At 42.0% G+C, this 25319-nt stretch overlaps 1 protein-coding gene across 5 annotated transcripts in view; it reads left to right on the plus strand.

Moving 5' to 3' along the window:
- The window catches only part of synrg (synergin, gamma), a 117159-nt gene that overhangs the window by 44872 nt on the left and 46968 nt on the right, over positions 1-25319 (plus strand). The window lies entirely within an intron of this gene.

Raw genomic sequence — 25319 nt, forward strand, 5'->3', positions numbered from 1 at the left:
GTTCGATTGATCTGGTAAATACAGCCAAATCATCTGCATACTGCAGTTACCTTTCTATAATGCTGCACCAATGATTTACCATTTAGCTGTCCATTCTGCATAATCATGGCTGTTGGAAATTGTTCTGTTTGCCACTGTTCTTCAGTGAGCATAATTACATTCAGTTATTAACCATAGTGGAGAAATCCAATGAATGCCCTTGGTTTAGAGTTATCACCGGGTGACTTGAATTGTTAGGGTACATTATGTCCACTATATTGTCATCATTTACCATAGTTGAACAGGCATAGTTGTTGTCAATATTTTTTCCACTTAAAATGCAACAATTGTTCGTTCAGTACTTGGAATTAATGGAATGATCCAAATAATGTTCACTTTTTCTGAACAGACATCTACATATTCCGTTCACCCATTATAGTATCTGTATAATGAACAATTGAGAGAGAGAGAGAGAGAGAGAGACAGTTGTAGTCAGCCTGGATGTCATTGGGTTAGTTGAATTATTTTATCTGTGCCCTTTTGACCAGCATTCCAAATTTCTGTTTCCATTTTATTCTTTTGTGGGCAACCACACCACACAGATGCTGCCAGACCTGCTGAGTATTTCCAGCATTTTCTGTTTTTATTTCAGACACCCAGTATCCACAGTATTTTGCTCTTGCATATCCAATAGTGATTGCTTGTAGAGAAAGTAACACGGTGCCTTAACATGGTACCTAGTTTTAACTGCAATTTTGTTTTTACAAAAGTTGCAAATATCTCTCTTAATTATTGCGAAGGCCAGTATTATTATTTATATTTCTAGAAAGCTGTTTAAAACTACTTTCAAAATGTTGTCTGGACTAAAGAACTTTGAGCTTAATTCTGGATGTAATAGTCTGGGCATAACTTTAGTTTGCCCCGTGTTAGAATTATTAAGTACTGTCTGTTTGACCAACAGACTGGACAGTTAGGTTGAGTGTGCCAGTAACATGTAAATAATCCACTGGACAAAAATGCATGCTAACAAGGTTTATCAAAAAGCTTATGGGTGGATTAGGAAGGGTTTCCAGGTCTACTGAGTGGTTTAACAAACACCAGTCTTGAAAACTGAGCCTGAGTGTGCGCACGATATTTCTCTACTTCCCTTTCAAAATATCTGCTTTTGTTAACTAACCTAATAATATGGTGTAAATAATGTGCCATAAATTAAATATCCTGGTTGTTTTTAAATAAAGAATCTGTCTACTGTGCTATCCATGCAACAATGACATACCAGACTAAATTTGATGAGTAGTGATAGCATTGGTGTGTATAAATAATGGGTAAGTATCAATGCAGATTATGTTTGACATTTTAAAAATGGGACAGAGGGCCTGAAATTAGACTAAGCTGAGACGAATAGTTTTCAAATCAATTGCTCACAATGCAGGGACTCTGATCTGCTGATCTCTTGCAGCAGTATGGGAGTAATGCTTGTACTATATACACTAATGCCAATAGCAAGCACAGGGGAGATTTCTTTCAGTTTATGAAGTGCAGGCTTTTCACTGTGGAGCTAAGTTGGGAGAATATTGAATTGGTAAGTTTACATTAAAAAGTTCCTTAGCCTGCACACCAACAGTTAAAATATACAAGTGTGTTAAAGTGTGCAGCTGCAGAAGTAAACTCATATATGAAACTGTTCTAATTAGCTTAGAATATTCATTGAATGGAAATGGTTAGGTAGCACTTTTCATTTGAGAATTTCTTTACATTTAAACTGCTCTGCAGAGATCTGAATTCGAACTCTGGTTGTAGTCAAGTAGAATTTTACGCACAAGACTGGAGTCAGTGCATCTGTTAAGACTAAATATGCAGCAATGTTACTCATCAGATTTAGTCTGATATGTTAGTGCTGTATGAATGACTTGGTAAACAGGTTTTATTTTTAAATAGCTTAAGAAATAGGAGTAGGAATAGGCTATATAGCCTTTGGAGCCTGCTGTGCTATTCAACAAGATAATGTTTGAAATTCTACCTCAACTCTGCTTTCCCACCTGATAACCATATCCCTTGTTTCCCTTAGAGTCATAAAACCTATTGATCCCAGAGTCACGACCCTCTCAGTGAAGAATTTTTGTCCTATCTCAGTTCTAAATTATCGAGAGACTATGCCCCTAGTTCTAGATTCTCCACCCAGGGAAAACCACCTCTCTGCATCTAGCTTAATAAATTGTCTCAGAATCTTATGTTTAAACTCTAGAGAATATGGCCTATTCTACTCAATCTCTCTTTATAGTTCAACCCAGGAATCAATCTAGTGAATTTTCGTTGCAGGACAAGTATGTCCTTCCATAGGTATGGGGACCAAAACTATTATGCACAGTACCCCAAGTGTGGTCCTAGCAAAGCCCCGTACAATTGTAGTTCAACACCCTTGCAATACAGTCCAGCATACCATTTGTCTTCCTAATTGCTTGCTGTACCTGCATGTTACCTTCCTGTGTTTTGTGTATAAGGACACCCAAATCCCTTTGAACACCAACATTTAATAGTTTATCACCATTTAAACAAATGTTTTTCTCTCCTCTCCACCAAAACAAATAACCACATTTCTCCACATGGTACTTTATCTGCCACTCTTGCCCACCTCTTGTCCTATCTATTTGTCTTTGTGGATACTTTGTGTCTCCCTCAAAAGCTTACTGTCCTACCCAGTTTTGTATCATCAGCAAATTTGGGTACATTACACCCCTTCATCCAGGTCATGACTGAGGCCCCAGCACTGATCCTTGTGGCATCCCATGATTAAGAGCCTACCAACCTCAAAATGACCTTGCTTAAGTGGAGCCCCTCTCAATGGATCACCTCCCTCATCCTCCAGTGCTGATGTCAGTATCCTGTGAATCAAACTCTGTCTCCCACACCATTCTTTCGACCATGCATTCAACTCTGTCCTGTCTGACCCTATGCCACTTTGAAGTGGCTCAGGTAATAATCCAGAGATTATTGCTTTTGACGTTCTGTTTATTAATTTGGACTCTAGCTCTTCAGGCTCTCTCAGTAGAACCTCATTCCACTTTCTACTTATGTCATAGGTTCTTATTAAGCTTTCCCCTCCCACTCCAAGTTCTTCTCCAGTCCCGAGGAAATGTCATTAACCCTGGCATCCAGTAGACAGCATAACCTTTGAAATTCCTTCAGACTCTGCCTTCATCCATGCAGGCAGTAAAAATTCTCTTTTGGATAAGGACATAAGCTGAGGCTCCTCCAGCTCTGCCCCTTGATCTTCCTGACTCGCAGTTATGCAGTGCCACTTCCTAACCTGATGGGGTGACTGTCTCCTGGATCTGTGTTTAGGTAGCTCTTCCCTTTTCCTGATGCCTTGCAATGACTGTTCCTCAGATTCCAGCTCAACAACTCAGCGCTAAAGTTCCTTGAGATGCAGACATTTACTGCAGACATGGTTGTCTATGTTCACAATGCTCTCTACAAACTCCCACCTGCTGCAGTTGCAGCACATTGCTTGCACTGCCATCCCTATCTATCCTTATTTAATTTATATAATTAATTAAAGTTTATGTCATTATTCAACTAGCTAATAGTTTTTTGTATTTGAATGAATTACTTGATCTAGTTTTTTTATACGTAAATTAAATCAAATATTTACCTATAATATGGAGCACTTTGGAGACAAAAGCAGCACCACCTCCTCCTCCTCCTCCCCCACCCCCACCTCTGCACTCAGTTTGCACTCACACCGAATTCCCAACTTTTACACTCTATGATGTACTTTAGTTTAGGACCACTCTGTGACCACAGCAACCAAGATATTTATTTTTTGGTACATTATTTATACTATAATGTATTATGTTTCTATTGTCATGGGTCATATACCGCTATGCAGCAAGTGGGTAGGTTAAAAGAAACTGATGTTTGAATGTAGAGTGGGGAGTAAATACAGTATTAGCAATTGTTCATTTATTTCATTGTTTTTGTGGGACCTTGCTGTGCACAAATTGGCTACAAAACAACAGTGACTTCAAAAATGATTAATGGGCTTTGGGACACCCTGAGGGTATAAAAGGTGCAATTCAAATGCACGTTCTTTTTCTCTGTATAATGGCAGCATGTGTTTTAAAAATAATTGTTTTATTAAAATCAGTATGTACCTGTATTGAATAAGATGATGAGCTGCAGGTGACATTCTAGAGCGCCACCTAAGCTTTTGGTTGACTGGTGCCAGGATACGTGAGAAAGAGCAGCTCAGGGTGACAGTTTCTCCTTCTTTCATCGGAAGCATTGATTTCTGGCTGATAAATGGTTCCAGAGATCATTTTGAGAGACAGAGCCAGGGCATTCTTCATTCTTTATTCTGCTATTCAAAAACACATCAAAGACCAGCCATGGTGGGATGATTTATCTTCTGCACCTTGCTGGCAATTCCAAAAGTGCCTCAGTGAGATAACTCATCTGTATTGTGGTCATAGGTAATGCACTAACCTTTACGTTAATGGAGTAGTGGCAAGTAGATTACACCTCCACTTAATAGCTTTTTGCAATAAAACACCATTTATTTTCCTAATATTTATTAGCCATTAGATTTACTTATCATCTAGATTTGACAAGGTCTATTAAACATCTGTTGCATGGAAAAGTGCTTTTGTTTAAAATATGTGAAAATGCTGGTCAAAGTGTTATTTATAAACAATATCTGGTTTTATTACATAAACCTTGACTGCATTCCACCTCCAAAATAATTTGTTGTTTAGAAGCTGTGAGTTAATGTGTGATTTAGTGATCAGCAAAATTGGAACCAATGTCCTGTAGACTGAGATTTATTAAAATAGAGAGCTTCATCACTTTTCAGTGAAAAGAACTAGTTTTATGTGTAGAAATTAAAAACAAATTAAAATGGAATGTTTTTCTTAGCTTTAAACAAGAAGATTCTTAAAGTTGTAATGGAGACCAGGAGAGAATACAGACAATAGAGTTTACAGATGTTACATTTTCACACTATTAAACACAATGTTTAAAACCTGGTTATTATGTAGTGGTCACATTTGAGATGGAGTTTAGACTCATGGCCTTTTGTTGGATGCAGTGCCTTTGTGTGCGGGAGTTTCTCTGTGCTTTGTAACAACTCCAGTGATGTATTTGCCTGGCATAGTGCTTTTTGCAGTTTGAAAAAAATGCCAATTTCTCTGTTGGAAAACGAGTGTTAAGGATTATTCGAAAAGACCTGAATATCTCTCACTCTGTACTTTTCGCATTATTCAGCAGAGTTTAAGTTTTCACTAACCATAGCACTTTCTCCACCCACGTGCCCTTCTCTGTCTCATATCATCTCTCTCCTTTCATACTTACCTCGTATTGAATAATATGTTTGAATCTATGAAACAACACATGTAGTTTTTCCAATCAATATCTATCAGCAACTCGCTTATAAGCATGTAGCTTTTTAATTATATTTTGAGAAATCTGGGTTGCAGGTCAAAACTCGCAATGAAGGTCATCATTGCAGTGGAATAGAGCAGATGAGGGGACTATATAACTTGAGGTGGTTAGGAAATGCCAACCTTTAAACGTCAAAGATTGTAGGAGCACACATGAGACCCCATAGATTTTTTTCCTGTTAGCTGCTCTTGCTTCCCCTTGACATTCAACAGCATTACTATCACTGAATCCCTATCATCAACATCCTGGCCTCACTATTGACCAGAAACACAACTGGACCAGCTACATAAATCCCATGGCTACAAGTGCGGTTCAGAGGTTGGAAATTCTACATAAATTTTAATTGCACACCACCACCAAAATAATTTGTCGTTTAGAAGCTGAAAGTAAATGTGTGATTTTGTGATCAAAGAAGCTTGCAGCCAGTGGCTTGAAGCCTGAGGTACTATTAGAATAGAGAGCCTCATCACTTTTCATGTACAGAATTAGCTTAATATATGGAAATTAGCAACAAAACCACCTGGCTCCCCAGAGCCTTTCCACCACTCCACAAGCACAAGCCAGGGCTGTGATGGAATACTCCCCAATTGCCTGGCTGAGTGTAGCTCCAACAACACTCAAGAATTTTGGCACTACCCAAGAGAAAGTAGCCTACTTGTTTGGCACCCCATTGACCACCACCTTAAGCATTCTCTCCCTCCAGCACTTGTACACCAAGACTGCAGTGTGTACCAGCTACAAGATGCACTGCAGCATCTTGTCACTGTTACTTTGATAGCGCATTCCAAACCTGCAACCTCTACCACCAAGAAAAACAAATGCAGTAGACTCTTGGGAACACTATACGCTTGCAAGTTCCCCACCAAACCCTGATTTGGAAACATATCATTGTTCCTTCATCTTAGCTGGGTCAAAATCCTGGAACTTTTTTTTTATTCTTTCACAGGATGTGAACAAGACCAACATTTGTTTCCCATCCCTAGTTGCCCTTGAGAAGATGAGGGTGAGCAACCTTCTTGTATTGCTGCAGTCCACCTGGTATAGATACATCCACGGTGCTGTTGGGAAAGGAGTTCCAAGTATTTGAATGAACAACTCTGTTGGTGTACCTACACCACACAAACCGCAGCAGTTCAAGAAGGTTGCTCGCTACCATCTTCTTAAGGGAAAATAGGATGGGCAATAAATGCTGGCCCTTGCCACATCCCAGAAACAGAAAAAAATAGTAGCATAAGCAGTTTTGTTTAACAAAATAGGACAACATATTATACACTGAAGACTGTTATTGGAAACTACTTTTACTGAAATTGTGTTCCAACCCCAGCAGTGTAATGGTTTCATTTTGAGTTGTCATTAATATAAGGATAGGCAGCAATAGACAAAAAAATCTGCTTAAATTCTTCACTGAATTAAATCACAAGTTTGGTACAGTGATGAAGGACAGTAGGAGGTGGGATTATTTGGATTATACCTGTAAGAATGTGTTTTTTATAACCCTTAAAGAAAGAAACACTGCTGACCTTACCCACTCTGGCTTATGTGTGTCTCCAGTTCAACATTAAGATGTTTTGACTCTTAACTGTTCTCTGAATTGGCACAGCAAGTCATATCAAACCAGGGTAACTAGCGATGAACAATAAATATTACCAATGATGCTCACACCCTGAAAATGGTTAAAAAGTTCTGAGGTATAACCTGGTAATTTCAAATATCAGCAAACTGAGTTTCTCATATATTTCTGTTAAATCTTCAACCTTTGATTATATGTAGTCTTTGATGTTTGGAATGATATAGTTACGGATAATAAGCAAAACTGCTTTCAGTTGGGTGTAAGGAAGTTTCCATTTATCTCCATGGAATTTTGGAGCATTATAGCTTGTTAAAATATTATAGGTTGCCTGTCCAATGCAACAGCAAGCTTTTTGGGTCAATCTGAATACAAAAAGACAATGTCATGTTGGGGATTTTTGACTATTTAGGAGGTATCTTGAATCAGTTCATATTTGGATGATGGGTTTGAGATAAATTCAGATACAAGAGATTAAATGCACAACACACAACTTTGAGAATGTGGATTAGATTCAGATGAAACATTTCTCCGGAAAGTTGCTTCCCATATGCCACATCAGCTTGAAAATGTGAAGGTTTGTTAAGACATTTCAATAAATATTCATGTATAGTAGATTGGGATGATCTCATTCACTTGAATTTAGCGAAAGTTAGCTGCTGGGAGTACATATTTGGAAGGAAGGTGGGGAGTTTTGATTGGCAGCTCAATTGGCCAAACTCTGGGCACAATTGTAGGAGGGCCAGCAGTCAAGCCTTTGGCTCCCTGTCCAACTGGAAAATGACAAGGAGTCAGCAGAAAGACAGACAAAGAGGGTATGAGATTCCTGCTTAAGTTTAGTACTGATAAATTTCAGAGAATGACTAGGCAGAAAAGTGAATTGAGCTAGCTAATAGAAATCTGTGATTTACTTCCATATTTTTAATGTTGAGTGTTATGAAATAGCTTCAAGTTCACTGTAAATGTTGATCTGTTTGTCCACTTGTTGTACGAACCTAGAAAATTAACAAGCAGGTTAAGATCCATTGGTCCATTTAGCTTGTCCCATCTAGCAGTGATGTGGACTTTACCTCAAAACAGACACTCCTCACCTGCCTGGAGGCTTGAAGTCTCCTGGAAGAAGTGAAAAGCCAGAAAGAAACACAGGCCAATAGGGGAAGAACCTGGAAAATTCTTCTCTGACCCATTTAAACAACTGACAATACTCCGTGATTTCTATACAAATCTATACAAGGCTCGAGTTAGACCACACCTAGAATACTACGAACAGTTTTGGTCCCCTTATCTAAGGAAAGATATACTGGCATTGGAGGCAGTCCAGAGAAGGTTCACTAGGTTAATCTCGGGTATGGAGGGGTTTTCTTATGAGGAGAGGTTGACCCTGATTTCTATTATAAGACCTTTCGTATGATGTGATCTCTGTCCCAGCCATAAGATGTAGGAGCAGAAGTAGGCCATTCAGCCCATTGAGACTGCTCCACCATTCAGTGAGATCATCTGATAATCCTCAACTCCAATTTCCAGCCTTTTCCCCACAACCCATGATCCCTTATTGATTAAAAATCTGCCTATCTCAGCCTTGAATATTCCTAACGACCCAGCCTCTACAGCCCTCTGCGGTAAAGAATTCCACAGATTCACTACCCTCAGAGAAGAAATTCCTCCTAATCTCTGTCTTAAATGGGTGACCCCTTACTCTGAGATTATGTCCTCTGGCCCTAGACCCTCCCACAAGGGGAAATAACCTCTCAGCATCTACGCTGTCAAGCTCCTTAAGAATCTTATATGTTTCAGTAAGGTGGCCTCTCATTTTTCTAAACTCCAATAAGTACAGGCCCAGCCTACTCAACCTCTCCTCATAAGAAAACCCCTCCATACCCGAGATTAACCTAGTGAACCTTCTCTGGACTGCCTCCAATGCCAGTATATCTTTCCTTAGATAAGGGGACCAAAACTGTTCGTAGTATTCTAGGTGTGGTCTAACTTGAGCCTTGTATAGTTTTAGCAAGACTTCCCTATTTTTATATTCCATTCCCTTCGAAATAAAGGCCAACATTCCATTCACCTCCCCTATTACCCAATAAACTTGTATGTTAGCTTTTTGGGATTCATGCTCAAGGACCCCCAAACCCCTCTGTGCCGCAGCTTTCTGCAGTCTTTCTCCATTTAAATAATATTCAGCTTTTTTATTCTTCGTACCAAAGTGCATAACTTAATGTTTTCCCACATTATATTCCATCTGCTAAGTTTTTACCCACTTACTTAACCTGGCTATATCCCTCTGCGGACTCTTTGTGTCATCCTCGCCACTTGCCTTCCCACATATTTTTGTGTCATCCGCAAACCTGGCAATAGTACATTCACTTCCCTCATCCAAGTCATTAATATATATTGTAAATAATTGTGGGCCCAGCACTAATCCCTGTGGTACTCCCCTAGTTACAGGTTGCCGTATTGAAAATGTCCCCCTTATTCCAACTCTCTCTCCCCTATTAGTTAGCCAATCCTCTATCCATGCTAATATACTACCCCCAGCACCATGGTCTGTTATCTTATTAAGTAGCCTTATGTGCAGTACCTAATCGAACGCCTTTTGGAAATCCAAATATATTACATCCACTGGTTCCCCTTTATCTATCCTGCTTGTTGCCTCAAAGAATTTTAATAAATTTGTCAGGCATCATTTCCCCTTCATGAAGCCACGCTGACTCTGCTTGATTAGATTATGCATTTCTAAATGCTTTGCTATTACACCCTTTATAACAGACTCTTAACATTTTTTCAATAATGGATGTTAAACTAATTGGCCTATAGTTGCCTGTTTTTTGTCTCCCTCCCTTTTTGAGTAAGGTTGGTACATTGTCAGTTTACCAATCCTCTGGAACTTTTCAGGAATCTATGGATTCTTCAAAGATTACTACCAGTGCATCCACTATCTCTGTAGCTACTTCCTTTAATATCCTAGGATGCAACCCATCAGGCCCAGGAGACTTATTGGCCTTTAGCCCCATTTAGTTTCCCTAGTACTCTTTATCTAGTGATAGTTATTGTATTTATTGCCCCCCCCACCCTTTTGCCCCTTGATTATTTAGTATTTTTGGAATGCTATTAGTGTCTTCTACCGTGAAGACTGATGCAAAGTATCTATTCAACTCCTCTGCTATTTCCTGGTTCCCCATTATTGTTACTCCAGCCTCATTCTCTAAGGGGCCTATGTTCACTATGGCCTCTCACTTCGTTTTTACATATTTAAAGAAGCTCTTACTGTCTGTTTTTGTATTACTTGCTAGTTTACCCTCAAATTTTATTTTCTCCCTCTTTATTACTTTTTTGGTCATCTTTTGTTGGTTTTTAAAACTTTCCCAATCCTCTGGCTTACCACTAATCTTTGCCACATTGTATGTTTTTTTCTATCAGTTTGATACTATCCTTAACTTCCTTGGTTAACCATGGTTAGTTTATTCCCATCCTACAATCCTTCTTCCTCACTGGGATATTATCTTTGTTGTGAGTCATGAACTATTTCCTTAAATGTCTGTCATTGTTCATTGTTCTAGGAAACTGTCCTAAATACACTCTATGGATTCTTGCTCATGGCTACCTCTGCCAATTTGATTTTGCTAATCTACATGAAGATTAAAGTCATTCATGATTAATGTATTGCCTTTTTGACATGCCCTCATTATCTTCTGTTTTATTCTCTGTTATACAGTATAGCTACTGTTAGGGGGCCTATAGACTACTCCCACCAGTGTCTTATTCCCCTTGTTATTTCTTACCCCCACCCATATGGATTCTACATCTTCCAATCCAAGATCATTTCTTGCTATCATGCTTATTCTATGTCGTACTAACAAAGCTACCCCACCACCCTTTCCTTCCTGCCTGTCCTTTTGAAAAGTCATGTACCCCTGAATATTTAGTTCCCAGCTTTGATCTCCTTGTAACCATGTCTCCGTAGTGGCTATAAGATCACACCCATTAACCTCTATTTGTGCCGTTAATTTATTTATTTTGTTCTAAATACTACGTGCATTTAAGTAAAGAGCCATTAGTTTTGCCTTTTTACCATTTTTCCCCCTTTGATCCTATTTGCTGCTTTTTTTTATGTTTGTACACTCTGTCCGTTCCTGTCACATTCTGCGTATCATTACCAAAAATCTGCCCTGCAAATGCCTTTTGCTTTGTGAGCCTACATACCCCCTCTCCAGAACCCTCCCCCCTCTATTTAGTTTAAAGCCCTCTCTGCAGCCCTAGTTATTCAATTCATCAGGACACTGGTTCCAGCATGGTTCAAGTGAAGACTGTCCCACTGGAACAATGCCCTTCTACCCCAGTACTGGTGCCAGTGCCCTGTGAACTGAAACCTAATCCTCCCACATCAATCTTTGAGCCAAGGATTTAACTCCTTGACTTTATTTACCGTATGCCAGTTTGCCCGTGGCTCAGGTAGTAATCCCGAGATTATTACCTTGGAGGTTCTGTTTTTTAATTTAGCTCCTAACTGTTCAAATTCTTTCAGCAGAACCTCCTTTCTAGTCCTATCAATGTCATTGGTACCAACATAGATGACAAGAATGGGATCTCTCCCCTCCCACTCCAAGTTCCTCTTCAGCCCTGAGGAGATGTCCTTAACCCTGGCACCGGGCAGGCAACACAGCCTTCAGGACTCATGCTCATGGCTGCAGAGAACATCATCTATCCCCCTAATTACACTGTCCCCTACCCACTTCTATGTTCCCATTTCCTCCCGCCACTTGAATGGCTCCCTGTACCACAGTGCTGTGGTCGATTTGCTCATCCTCCCTGCAGTCCCTGCTTTCGTCCACACAGCTTGCAAGAACCTTGTAACTGTTGGACAATTACAGCGGCAGTCTCCACACTCTCCCCACTCTTTTTTTTAAATGAAGTCTCCACACTCTCCCCGCTCTGTTTTTAAAATGAAGTCTCCACCCTTTCCCCGCTCATTTTTTAAATGAAGTCTCCACACTCCCTGCTTGTTTTTCAAAATGAAGTCTCCAAACTCTCTCTGCTGTTTTTTTAAATGAAGTCTCCACACTCCCTTCATAGGCATTCTTCCTATGAAGATAGTGGAAAACAATGTTCTGTAGAATCTGTAGAAAAAATTAGGTAATTTAACCATCTCTTTTCAGTGTTGATGTTCCACATTGTAGACTTTCATGCCTCACCTAGGTTGCTCAAGTAAAAATTAAACTAATTTGCAGCTGTTTGTTAGTTATTGGTAACTGTAGTTTGTCCTAACAACGCATGTGCTACACTGTGGATCCAAACAAATTATTCATTGTGAATAGTGTGTGTGCAGGCGCCTGTGTTTCTGTTCATCCTAGTTTTTCAGCTGAGCATCAAGAGTATCTCGAACAAAACAAAGCTGAGTGTTTAAATCTTCAAATGTGTAATGTCCTCTGTTTTCCTCTGTTATCTTGGTTCTTTGTATGGAACACATGTCTATTTGTTGTTCCCATGTTAATGCATTGTCTATGTTTCCAGCACACTCTGATCTTCTTGAGCCAAGTTGAATTTTATAGAAAAAAAGAGTTTGATTAGAAACACATACCTGTTACAGTATTCTTAACCCCCTTTCTTTAACAGGACTAACCTCCACAAAGATTATAGGGTATGTTTTTTACTTCCAATAGAGTAATTGATAGCTGCCAGATATATTTGCCTGTATATGTTGCCACAGAAAACATGATATCTTACAAGTGTGATGTGTGCCTTCTAAACAAATGTCTCACTTATCAGTATTATCCCGCCATTTGCATTGGCAAGCTTTTCTCTCCATTACTGCAGAGCATTTTCCAAAACATTGGGTGGAATCGTCCCAGATTTGCAGTAAGTGCAGTTGCGGGCAGGAAAAGGACATTTTACCTGTCAGCTGCAATGGCAGGTTTTCACGCCGTATCGCCCCATTCCTGCCTCATTCATTATACACTCCCAGGAAACATGCCAGGTATCTGGCAGGACATCCTCTGATTCGCCCGGCCAGCCATCACCTCAGGCCCTCAGTAAACCGGGCACCATATTTAAAGGCCGACCCTGCAGAGGGCTAGCACTCTTCAAGGGATGGGAACTGATGGCTGCCAAAGGGAAGAAACAGGCTGCCCCCAGATTTAGCGCCGCCTTCCTTGCGCACGTACTGGATGCAATGGAGGCCTGCCATGATGTTCCCTACCCCCTGCTCTGTGTGAAGGCCAGCAAGTAAGGTCGTCAATCCTGCATGAGAGGTGGTGGGAGTGGTGGTCAGTGTCAACGCCCTGCAAAAGAGGACAGCCACCCTGTGCCGAAAGTGGATGAATGATCTCCTCCATTCTGCCAGGGTAAGTCACTCTTCTCATCCCTCTCAACTCACGCTCACAAACCCATCACACATCCTCAGGGATCTCCCTCACTACCAATTCACTCTCTCTCACACACACCTTCATCTGCCCTGTGGATCCTGTCCATGGCACCATTCAGCAGCTACACATGCCAGTGATCCTTCTCATCTGGCCTGGCAGGTGTCCTGCTCACTCTCTCTCCATTTGTCTTCATGCAGGACAAGCTGGCACACAACAAAAGGGAGAGGTTGCAGACTGGTGCAGGAACGCTGAAGTCCTCATGGACTTGGAAAATAGAGTCATCCAGCTAGCCGGCGATGATCAGGGTATTCCTGTGCTGACAGTGAATTCAGCGGTGCTCAGCCGAGTGAGGACCCGGCAGTGCAACGTCCATCAGACAACCATGCTGTGAATCACTTCCCCTGTTCTGCAGTTGCCTGCCATGCATTAATTATCTCTGCTTGCTGTCGCAGGCACATCTGGGAAGCAGCTGAGGGGGTCCATGATCCAGGTCCTCGATTCAAGCCTGAGAAAAACCTCAGAAGAAGAATCAGCTGACACCCTCGTTGAAGACCTGTCACAGTGCTCACCCGCACCTTCCACCAGCGCAGAGAGAGACAACTCGGTGGGACCTAGTATAGAGTAGCCTTCTGGTCACAATCTAGTGAGCACATCACACTGTCTGATCCACAGTAGGTGGCAACAGGACTTCCCAGGTTTCTGGCATTCGGAGGACTGCTGGAGACCAGAAATCCGCTGAGTCCGAGTCAGATGAGGAGCCTCTGGACTCAGTCATACCTCGGTTGCTGGAGCTGCAAAGGTAAGCTCGAGAACATCAAGAAGGGATGGCCGCTGCACCCCTCAGATTGCAAGGCATAATGGGGGATTCCGTCCCTCTTTAGTCTGAGGTGATAGCACCAGCATGCGAACACACTGAGGTCAACAGGAATAGGATGGCAATTTTCATGAGACCTTGGTCCAGGATATCAGTCCTGCATGGCTGTGCGGACTGAACTCCATCGCTGATGCCATAGTTGGCCTCCAGCTTGATCTCACTCCAGCTACTCCTCAAGGAGTCAGCTGGGGGACCTCAGGCACCCATAGGGAGGAGGATCATCAGGTGCACACCTTGGGGCCATCCACCCAGATGACTCCGGGAGTGTCTGGCCCATCCAAATCCCCTATTCCTGTAACCTCAGCAACTCTAGCACCACAGGCTGAGGAGGGTGCCACTACCACACACCAGGACCCCGAAAAACAGACTGGGGCTCTCCAGGGTACGTTCCTCTAGAGGACACCTGACAAGGTCATCACAGACAGGGCGTAGCAGTCAGCAGGCTGCCTCCACCTCTGCTGTGGATGTTGGGGAGCACCAAAACGTAGTGGCGGGGCTAGGAAGGTTAAGAAAATGTAACACAGCCTGGGCATAGGTGTTAATCATTTGAACATAATGTTCACTATTGTAAATAAACTCCCAAGAATGCCTCCCTGCCTACGGCTCCTTGTTCTCATGAGCAGTGTTCATGTCACTCAGATGTAAAACCTTGGTCCTTGCACAAGATAAAAGGCAGAGTCCAGGGCCTCTTTCCTGTGCTTTGTGCAACCTTCCCAGCACACTGATGATGCACCTTCACAGTCACTGGACACATCAGTCATGCCCACACCTCGATGGCATTTATCACTGCTGCCAGAATGTCTTGGGCCAGTGGTACAGAGTTCCATCATCCTCTTGGGTGCAGTGGCCCCCATCTCATTAGTACCTGTGTCCGGTGACAATGTGGCCCTAAAGAGCTCAGATCACGAAAGATGCCATAGGATCAGGGGAAGTCAAAGTCCCCCGCTGCATCTTCAATATACGACCCAGTTCACAGAGTGCAAGCGAGGTGCCATTAGCCAGACAGGAGTCAGACATTCACGTAAGCTATGTGAGGATCTATGGCATGTTCCCATTGCAAGTCATCATCATCCTCCTGGAATGTAAGGGCTATAGGCATCCACTGCATCTCCATGAGAGGAGCTTATTACACAGGGTATGTGCGCTGCCATCAGCCAGACAGGAGTCAAATGTTTACAGTGTCTCCTCACTGCATGTCGTCATCATCCTCCACGAATCTAGCAGCTATGAGGGCCTCACAAGGGTGCCTGCCTCATTGCTGTCATCCTCACCTTCGAGGATCTGCTCACCCTCATCCCTTGTCGACATTGTCCTCATCAGAGGAGACGTGCAGCTCCTCCAACTCCTCCTCAGCCAGCTTCTCTCTCTGTTACAGTGCCAGGTTGTGAAGGGCACAGCAGGCGCTGATGATGCATGACACCCTCTATGGACTATATTGCAGGGCACCACCAGACTGGCCCAGGCACCAGAGTCTTATTTTCAACATTCCGATGGTTTGCTGCACCGAAGTGCGAGGCGAGGCATTGGCCTCGTTGTACCTTCTCTCTGCTGCAGTCTGAGGCCATTGCACGGGTATCATCAGTCACATCCTCTGTGGGTAGCCCTTGTTCCCGAGGAGCCAACCCTGCAGCCCCTCTGGACCCTGGAAGACGTCAAGGATCTGAGACCTACTGAGAATGTAGGAGTTGTGGACACTCCATAGGAACCGTGCGCAGATCTGTAGGATGTGTTCTCTCACCTCTGAATTCCCCTTGATGTTCAGCTCACCAGGTGCATGCCTTTTAAATACTGTTGTGAAACACGTCGGCATGCAATCAGGCCGATGTGCCTGGATGATCCAGCATTGGGGAGCGATTCCACCAAGTAGGGCTTATAATAATATGCAGACGTATTAAAAAGACGTTTCCAGTGGCGGGAAACGGGTCCTGCCGTTGATGGGCGGAGTAGACGATCGCAAACTGAGTTCACGACATTGGTGAAACCAATTTTTGGCCTTCCTGTTATATTGTCCAGTCACGCCCACTATGATGCCCAATGCCAATGGGGATGGAAAATTCCAGCCATTGCGTTTAAAACATGTAGGCTAGAGTGTCCTTGCTGCATTGAGGGACATATGACCTCAATTTAACTAACATGAAACTAAAGTGGTTGGTATATCTATATTGCACAAACCAGGGGATAGTTTCTTCTATCTTCTATTATTCACAGGAAAAGGAGTAAACGTTGATGGTGGTGGATTACTCTAAGTAGCTTCTGTAATGTGAAAAAAACTTAAAACTTAGGATTTTGAAGTTGGATTGGGAGGTTGGTTGACAAGGATGTAAGGTAAGACATGAATATTCGAGCTTTTGACAATATGAAATTTGTATAGCCTGTAGAACTTGGAAGACCAGAACTGAGAAACCAAGCCAGAGTGTGTTGATGACATTTAGTAAGGGTTTTGATTTAAATAACATGTTTGGTGGATGAAGTACAATTTAGACAGATGTGTTCTGACAGCGGAAGCAGGCAGCCTGATATGATGCTTGGCCAGACCCCAGGTAATGGGGGGAGATCTGCTTTGTTTAAATAGATAAAGTTTGAGATTCAAGGCGCTTACTAAATGAATAAAGCCACAAGATTCCATGGGTTTAGAACAGATAAAAATAAATTTAACAATACAAATTCAGAAAGATAAAACAATTTACAATATCTATCTTATATTCTAATATTCAGGTAAGTATGAGGTACACATGAATTAACAGGTGAATTGTGGTCAGACACACTACATCGCACAATAGTTGACAGATGTGACCAAAACAGATTCCATGGATTTCACCTGCCCAAACATTTGACACATTGCGAGCCAACCAATGTCACTGAAGCTTCATCTTTCTCACGAGGTTTTCAAATCTCTACATTTGAAGATCTAGCCTTGGAATTCTCTCCAAAAGCCGCTCCCGCTTCAACAACAGCCCACCTTGCAGGGTTTCAATCTCGCCTCCTGAGATTCCTTTCCCCTGGAGTGCACTCGAGCTTCGCCTTCCAAGCACGATATCAGATCTTTAGCCGTGCCAAGTAGAACGCCATTGCTCCAAAGGGGTACCTTTTCCCCAGTAGCCTGCAGCCCAGAGTCACCAATCATCGGCTGCCTTCTCAGATCTTCAGGGCTTCTCTTGTGCCCACTTCACTTAAAGCCTGCTCCCCCTGCAGCTCTTTCTTTAATTTGGAGCCTATTTCTCTACTTTCTTTTAACTTAGCGGAACCTAATCATATCCTCTGTCATTGTTCCTTATCTGCTACTTCCGTTTGGGACCTCTCCCTCTCCCCCTCCTTGGTCCTGCTCCCTGGGACACCTACCAGATCATCACATATCAGGTCATTTGACCTGCGTTTTTCACAACCTTCTTTTTCTCTTCTGCGCAGGCACGCAGGGCCGGTCCTTGGCTGAAGAGCATAAAATAACTGAACTCTGCATGTGTGGCCAGTTCCCGGCCGGCGCATGCGGGGGGGACCCAAGTTTTGTCAGGAATCAGAGTTCCCAACCTCTTAATGTAAGTATAGGTTTCTCAGCAAGTCATATAATGGACTGGGTGTGATCTTTAAGCTCAGTTTCATGGTCAAGGCCAACATTGGGGTTCCACATCAGAAGGCAGAAAAAGGGCGAGAAGCTGGGAAGGAGATACATTTTCTGTCGACAGTCAAGTACATGTTGGGCTTTAAAAGGTACTGGCTCATCTTTGACTTTATGATGGACAGCCAGCATATTTGCAATCACAGGTCTGGGATGATAACAGACCAGTAAAGTTGACCTACAAAAGCTGTATTTGCAAATAATTCGTCAACAAATAATGGCCCAGAACTTCCAAAGATGCGCTGGGAAGCCCCTCCGAGGCTGTGCGGAAATTGGCTGGGAGGTTTGGAGTTTGGACAGGCAATTCCCCTGTGTCTGGAACCATAGAAAACTCTGAGCTAGAAAAGGAGACTTCAGATGGTTTCAACCCACTTATCAGATTAGTTACCCCGGATAACGTCCTGATTGTCCTTCTGACATTCGACCGATTGCCCTCTTGACACCCCATCCCACAACCATCTCCCTGACACCCTCCCCCAGTTACCCTCCTGATCATTCCCCGACTACCATCCTGACCACCCCCTCCAATTACCCTCCTGACCCCAATCCCCTCACCAACTGCTGCCCTAATCCCTCACCCACTTCCTGCTGCCCTGCCACTCCACCCGTGTATCTGCCGCCTTAGCCTCCATCCACATACCTGCCCCCCCCGCCCCCCTCGCCTGCGCACCTGCCGCCCCGCCCCCCTCGCCTGCGCACCTGCCGCCCCGCCCCCTCGCCCGCGCACCTGCCGCCCCGCCCCCTCGCCCCCTCGCCCGCGCACCTGCCGCCCCGCCCCCTCGCCCGCGCACCTGCTGCCCCGCCCCCTCGCCCGCGCACCTGCTGCCCCGCCCCCTCGCCCGCGCACCTGCTGCCCCGCCCCCTCGCCCGCGCACCTGCTGCCCCGCCCCCTCGCCCGCGCACCTGCTGCCCCGCCCCCTCGCCCGCGCACCTGCTGCCCCGCCCCCTCGCCCGCGCACCTGCTGCCCCGCCCCCTCGCCCGCGCACCTGCCGCCTCGCCCGCACACCCGCCCCCTCGCCCGCACACCTGCCCCCTCGCCCGCGCACCCGCCGCCTTGCCCCCTCGCCCGCGCACCTGCCGCCTTGCCCCCTCGCCTGCGCACCTGCCACCCCGCCCCCTCGCCCGCGCACCTGCCACCCCACTCCCTCGCCCGCGCACCTGCTCCCCCACCTCCTCACCCGCATAGCTTACGCACTTACCTTCTCTCTGTAGCTTCTCAATGTGGCTTTGGGACCTTAAAATTTACTTGAATATGTCAGCTAGTCCCATAAAAAGGGGATGTGACTTGGCGTTACCCAGCAATGCTATACTACGAGGAAGAGCCCTGAAATCCGGAGTTCTGTACGTTTCAGAAGTCCGGATGAGAAATGAGGAGCTCCGGCATAAGGTAAGGAAATAGAAGCAGAGCAGCAGTCCACCAGTGAATGCCATTTCTCGGATGATTTGGCCCAATATATAACTGTGGAATAGGCAGAGGCATGTATGGAACATCCCAAAGTTGTTTATGCAGGAGGTGCTGCAACCAATAAAGGAAATGGGTCACACAGCCTGCTCGCCCATCATTCCTGTCCTTAACCTGAACAAAAAAATAAAAAATATCTGGAAAAACTCAGCCGGTCTAGCAGCATCGGTGGAGAAGAGTACAGTTGACGTTTCGAGTCCTCATGACCCTTCAGCAGGGTCATGAGGTCTAGAAACGTCAACTGTGCTCTTCTTGAGTTTTTCCAGGTATTTTTTACTTTTTGTTTTGGATTTCCAGCATCCGCAGTTTTTTTGTTTTTATCTCTGTCCTTAACCTGTATTGGTTCCTTGCTCTTCCAGCCAAAATCCTCACTATCATCCTATTTATGTCACGTTCCTCCTGCACACTTCTGTTCTGTCCCTTGTGTATTGCGCCCCCCACCCCCCGCCTCCCCCCTCCATTGGTGGCAGTCATGTCAGCGCTGCTTACTGGAATTCACTCCCGAGACTTCTCACTACTTTTTAAAAACCTGCTGAAAATCCATTTTTTAAAACTAAGTTTTTGTCACCCTTCCTAATCCTACCCAGGACTTGGAATCCGATTCTTGGGCTATTTGCATTTTGAGGCACTTTTTTAAAAGTTAAAGTGCTATACAAATTGTTGGTGGAACTGAGGCTCGGCTTTTTAAGCAGGAGTAGTGATTGTGGCATGTTTGAAGAAGGAAGGGGCAATGTCAGGTAGCATAGGAACAAACTAATAAAAACAAAAAAACTGCGGATGCTGGAAATCCAAAACAAAAACAGAATTACCTGGAAAAACTCAGCAGGTCTGGCAGCATCGGCGGAGAAGAAAAGAGTTGACGTTTCGTGTCCTCATGACCCTTCGACAGAACTCAGTTCTGTCGAAGGGTCATGAGGACTCGAAACGTCAACTCTTTTCTTCTCCGCCGATGCTGCCAGACCTGCTGAGTTTTTCTAGGAACAAACTAAGTTAGCTGAATAAGTAGCCAGTACTTTGCTTTGCTTTGTGTTCTTTCTATAATTGATTTTCAGTCAGCTAATGAGAATCAGTTTGCTGCGGCTATGTTTTCGTAGAAATGCACCAGAAAATCTTTGACATCATTGGCCATTACTTACAGAGCAATATTATGATGACCATAGTGGGTGATTGGAGTAGCTATACACCCATACAAATGCTTCTACTTTGTAGGCCTCTTTCATACAAAATGTTGGACTAGCATTTTCACTCATTCATAGACAATGGGCAGATAATCTAGCCTGTGATTCAGTGTGGCCACTGCCAGTCAGGGAAAGTCACTTTTTTTCCTATATTCTTTCACTATTGACTACGAGGCTTATTTATATTGCAGATGCTTTCTACAGAATCCAATATGACTGTGCTTGTACATGATTGATATGCGTAATGTTTATATTGTTTCCAATATACCTTCCCCATTGGCTGGTGAATGTTCATACAGCCATTGACCCTCCTTCATTGGCTAGGGAATTTTAACTTCGATCATTGAGCAAAAAAATGATGTTGGCAGGCAACTTGCTCAGCCTACAGGCAATCCGAAAGATGCCCATGTATGTACTTGTTAATTTTTATTGCTCTCTAGGGGGCAAAAAGGCCTCCAGAGCCCACCATCAACCACCTCTTTATTTGGATCATGGACCCTCTGGAGGCAGCAGTGTTATTTTGTTTACAGTTTTACAGTTACGTCTCTAAAATAATCCAGCATTAGTGTTCTGACCCCAGTCTATTTGGAGCAGTGTTCATTTTCACACAATTAAGGTACTTTAAACCATAACATTCTCAGGCACGTGCTCCTCATCAGCAGCCGCTGTTTGAGAACTATTTTAGCAGCATCATTGTCAGAATGAATTGTAATTATCAATATCAACTGAAAAAGAATGCACAGAATCTGATTCCTAGATTGCAAGTGTTAAATATTTAAATGTGATTTATTCAGCTAGTCTTGCATGTAATGAATTTGTCCTTTTCATTCTAAGTCACTTTAATGAGAGATTCTGAATAAATTGGACTATTTTATCGGGGGGGGGGGGTGGGGAATGTGTGAAAACAGATGGTGTTAATTTTCTCCTTGCTGAATTGCCTCTTTAAATGCCTGAGCATAGAGAGAGAGAGATGGATGTTAAAGGAGCACTCTATAAGATCTGCTTTGGTTATCTTGGCTGATAAGGTCTTCAAAGGAAATTGAGAGAATTATAGATTGTAAACAGGATTATTCAGCCTGACCAAATTTCTGCTGTTGTGCCCCCATGTGACTTGCATAGTTTCAGATATTTAGGCCTTCAAATATTGCTCAGTTGGATCATGTCTGTCAGCATTACAAGTTTGTATAATTCTGCTAAGTTTAAAACCTTGAATGTAGCTGCAAGCATGATATAGTAAGAATTAACTTGTAAATATTATTGAAGAATAACTCAACAACATAGAAATAGCGACACTTGTAGATTGAGATTATGGTCGTATAATCTACTGAATTTAAAATTGATTTAATTAAATTATTTGATACCTACATTTTTAGCATAAATTTCCATTTTAGTCTTGTTATTTATATTGCTTAATTCAAATTACTGAATAGTTCAATTTTTATGACAAAAATGATTTTGAATTATCAGGAGTTGAATGTATTGCATCTTCCTTGGTGTAATGGCTATTTGTTTCTTCAAATCCTTGCAACGTTATTCTACTTGATGTAGAGCAAAATTTCTTAAAAGCCTGAATTATGAATTCCTTGATGTTAAAGAAGCTGTAACCTAATGTTGCAGCAGCCTAGTCTTTGGATGCCATTGACTTATCTGAAAAATAATCAGTAACATGTGTTTATCCATCAAAGTTAAGATTTTTGGACAACTAGTAAGCCAACGATCAATCTGTTGTATGATCACTTTACATCAAGAATGTGTGCTATGTGGTGATTTGTTCAAAATGGGCAATAAATGCTGGCCCAGCCAGCAAAGCCCACACCCCATAAATGAATTAAAAAAAATTGAATCTAACAATCTTTAGCTTGTTTCAAAATAAAAATGCCTGGAAGTTTGGTGATGTCTCCATCATATTTTAGGCATCACATTGACACTCAAAGCAAATTTCTGCTATTTACTTTTTTTTAAAAAAGGAAGAATGTCATTCATTTGTAGAGACACCTCCCATCAACAGAAAGCAGTTCAAATTGATTTGATGTCATGTCTTTATATTAAAAAATTAAAAAGCGATTTGGTCTGATTGCTAATTGACCCATACATCTTTCTCTAATTGACCCTGAAAGATGCAGGAATTGCCCCTTGTGGCCTTAAAGAGACTCTTTAAGTTATACACATTTGTGCTTGAGCAGCAGAATAATACATTGCCGATGTTATCTTAGCCCCATCCATGTAAAATATCATCTCTAATCTACTATGAACAGCAACATAAAAAATGACATACATTGTAAAATATAATATTCATGAAGATCACTTGGTTCTAACAAGTAACACTTTAAAAATTCAGCTAAAGGAAATACTGATAGCAGGTCACATTCGAAGTGTCATCAGCTGAATCAGGGAACCAGTGGTTGTGTATTAGCTATGCTGGCATCTGGTAAAATAACTCCAAGCAAAGGGTTTTGTTCACACCATTGTATTAACAATGGAAAAGAAATCAGACACTGTATGCTTAGGTGTTTAATTGCTTAAGTGAAGAATATTTCTACTATTCCCTCTGCTGCCACTTCAGAATTGTGAAGCTACCAGAATATACTAAGGGCTTTTATTTAAACAAACTTTGAATTGGAGGAGTATAAGGTTTATAATCAAACGGCGATTAGACGCAGGGATAGCAGTTTTGTAAAAGTACTGCTTTTAGAAAAATGTTCCTGTACCAGAATGATCTAACAACTGTATTATAATAATCTGACTTGTGTTGTTTTATGCTGTCTTGAATAACTGAGTCTGTTTCTTGAGATAATGCAAAGCAATCATGAGCCTTAAAATCAAAACATTCCTGAGAAGAAATGGACCCTTTACAGTCCATTGTTTATACTTTTAAAAATAATAAAAATAGAACACGCACTACTTGATATATGACAACATATTTACTTCAGTCCATTAAGAAAACATTGAAAGTGAACCTGATAATACCCAATGCCCATTACTGCACGTAATTCAGTTTAAACACCACCTCGACTATGATTATTAGTGTGACATTCAGTTGCATGATTGTGGATTGATTATATGTAAACGTTTAAGAGCCTTGCTTATGCAACCAAATGTGTGACTGAGTTGAAACGACAGCATTTGATTTTGATCTGATTACTGCTGATTTTATTTAAAAGTTACACTTCAAATGTTAAAGATTGACCAACTGTGATTAAGGTGTAAAATTAAAAAGGCCCACCACGTAAAAATTCCCTTCCTGGTGGATTAGATTGAAGCAGGATCCCTGAATCGTTTCAAAACAGGCTGAGATAGTATGCCCAGTGACAGCAGCAGCAAATGTAAGAGAGAAAGAATTGCCAGCAATCACTGGGACTAGTATTTACAGTAAGGATGAACATCTAATATGTAACAAGTCTCGTATTCGAATAGATAGGAAACTTGGCAAAAAATTGTTACAGGGTGCAAGCAAGTTAATCAAAATTTTACCTGTGTGGAAGACCCAAATTGAACTCTGTCTCTTGGGACTAAAAGTAAATATGAGTACAGTAAGACACTTGCATTTATTGATGACTTTCTTTACATTATTTTACATTTGATCCTCATTTCAGAGGCATCTCTAATTTTATGAGGCGTTGAATGTATTGTACCTATTAAGTCTTGTATTCTCAAACAAATGACTTAGAGATATAATATGGACCATGTCTGAAATGAATTTGTTTCAATCTAAATCTTGGCTTCCTGTTATGCGATTCAGTTTCAACTTGCTTTCAGTGTGAAAAACACCAATTACTTGTAGTGTGTTGTAGCAAATTTAGGCTGATATTTTTCATATTCATTGCAAGGATTTACTGTGGTCTGCCTTATTTTTACATTAGAAATTGTTTTAAGACCAATATGAATAGCATGTTAGTGCCAAAATAGTATCCCAAGACAATCGGCCATTGAATTCGAAATGGTAATTTGTTTTTATTCCAATCGAAAATCTTATCTAATCAGTGAGACTTGGTTTAAAAAAAATCTGTACTAGCCATTAAGAAAGAAATGTTTAAATTGCTCTATTCTTAACAGGAGTTAAATTAATATATCTGTGCTGAAAGCAAGGTTCAAATTCATTCTGATCACTTTCCTTGGTTTCATGTCTAACTTCTCTGTGTCTAATGAAAAATTCTGTCAAACTTTTTTTGTTTCAAATCAGCTTCGCTGATGACTTAATTTTAAACAGTTGAGTCAAAATAAAAGCATACCTGATGTAAGCATAAAATCCCACTTTACTCCCCGTATGTAGAATTTCTGGTCTGGTGTGTAAGAATGTATGCCTGAAATCCGGTGATAAATATTGGTTATGCCTTTAACAAGATTCAACTGCTTTCTAACAAATTTATCTTATTGCTTTTTGTAATGAAGTGCAATCTCTTGTATAAAGATGCTTAATGCTTCAAAAGACCTTCTACCTGAATCTGCTTTCTTACGCTTTTCTTTCTGTATTTTGCTCTGTTTGCTGAGGTGTTGCATGTAAAGCCTAATCTGTATTTTAAGTAGCTGTAACTCACTGTAATGTATGAGTACTGCATATAGTATTTTCTGACCTTTTTCTGAAGTGGCATCTTGCTAATAAACATTGATCTTGGAATATTTGATGGTGTAATGTCATGTTGACTTGCCCGAAACTAAAAGTACCCAAAGAAAGTAGTGCGTGTCCTATTTATCAAGCTCCTGTGAGTGTACAAATGATTTTTAACGAGCAGAATGAACGTATGATGCACAGACAGTGACATGTCAAACCTATTTTTTTGAAAACAAACATGATTAATCTCAGAACAAGATCACTTTTTTTTTATTTGACCATTAAAGGCTAAATGATT

The sequence above is a fragment of the Carcharodon carcharias genome, chromosome 10 (assembly GCF_017639515.1).
Source record: "Carcharodon carcharias isolate sCarCar2 chromosome 10, sCarCar2.pri, whole genome shotgun sequence".
Classification (NCBI taxonomy): Eukaryota; Metazoa; Chordata; class Chondrichthyes; order Lamniformes; family Lamnidae; genus Carcharodon; species Carcharodon carcharias.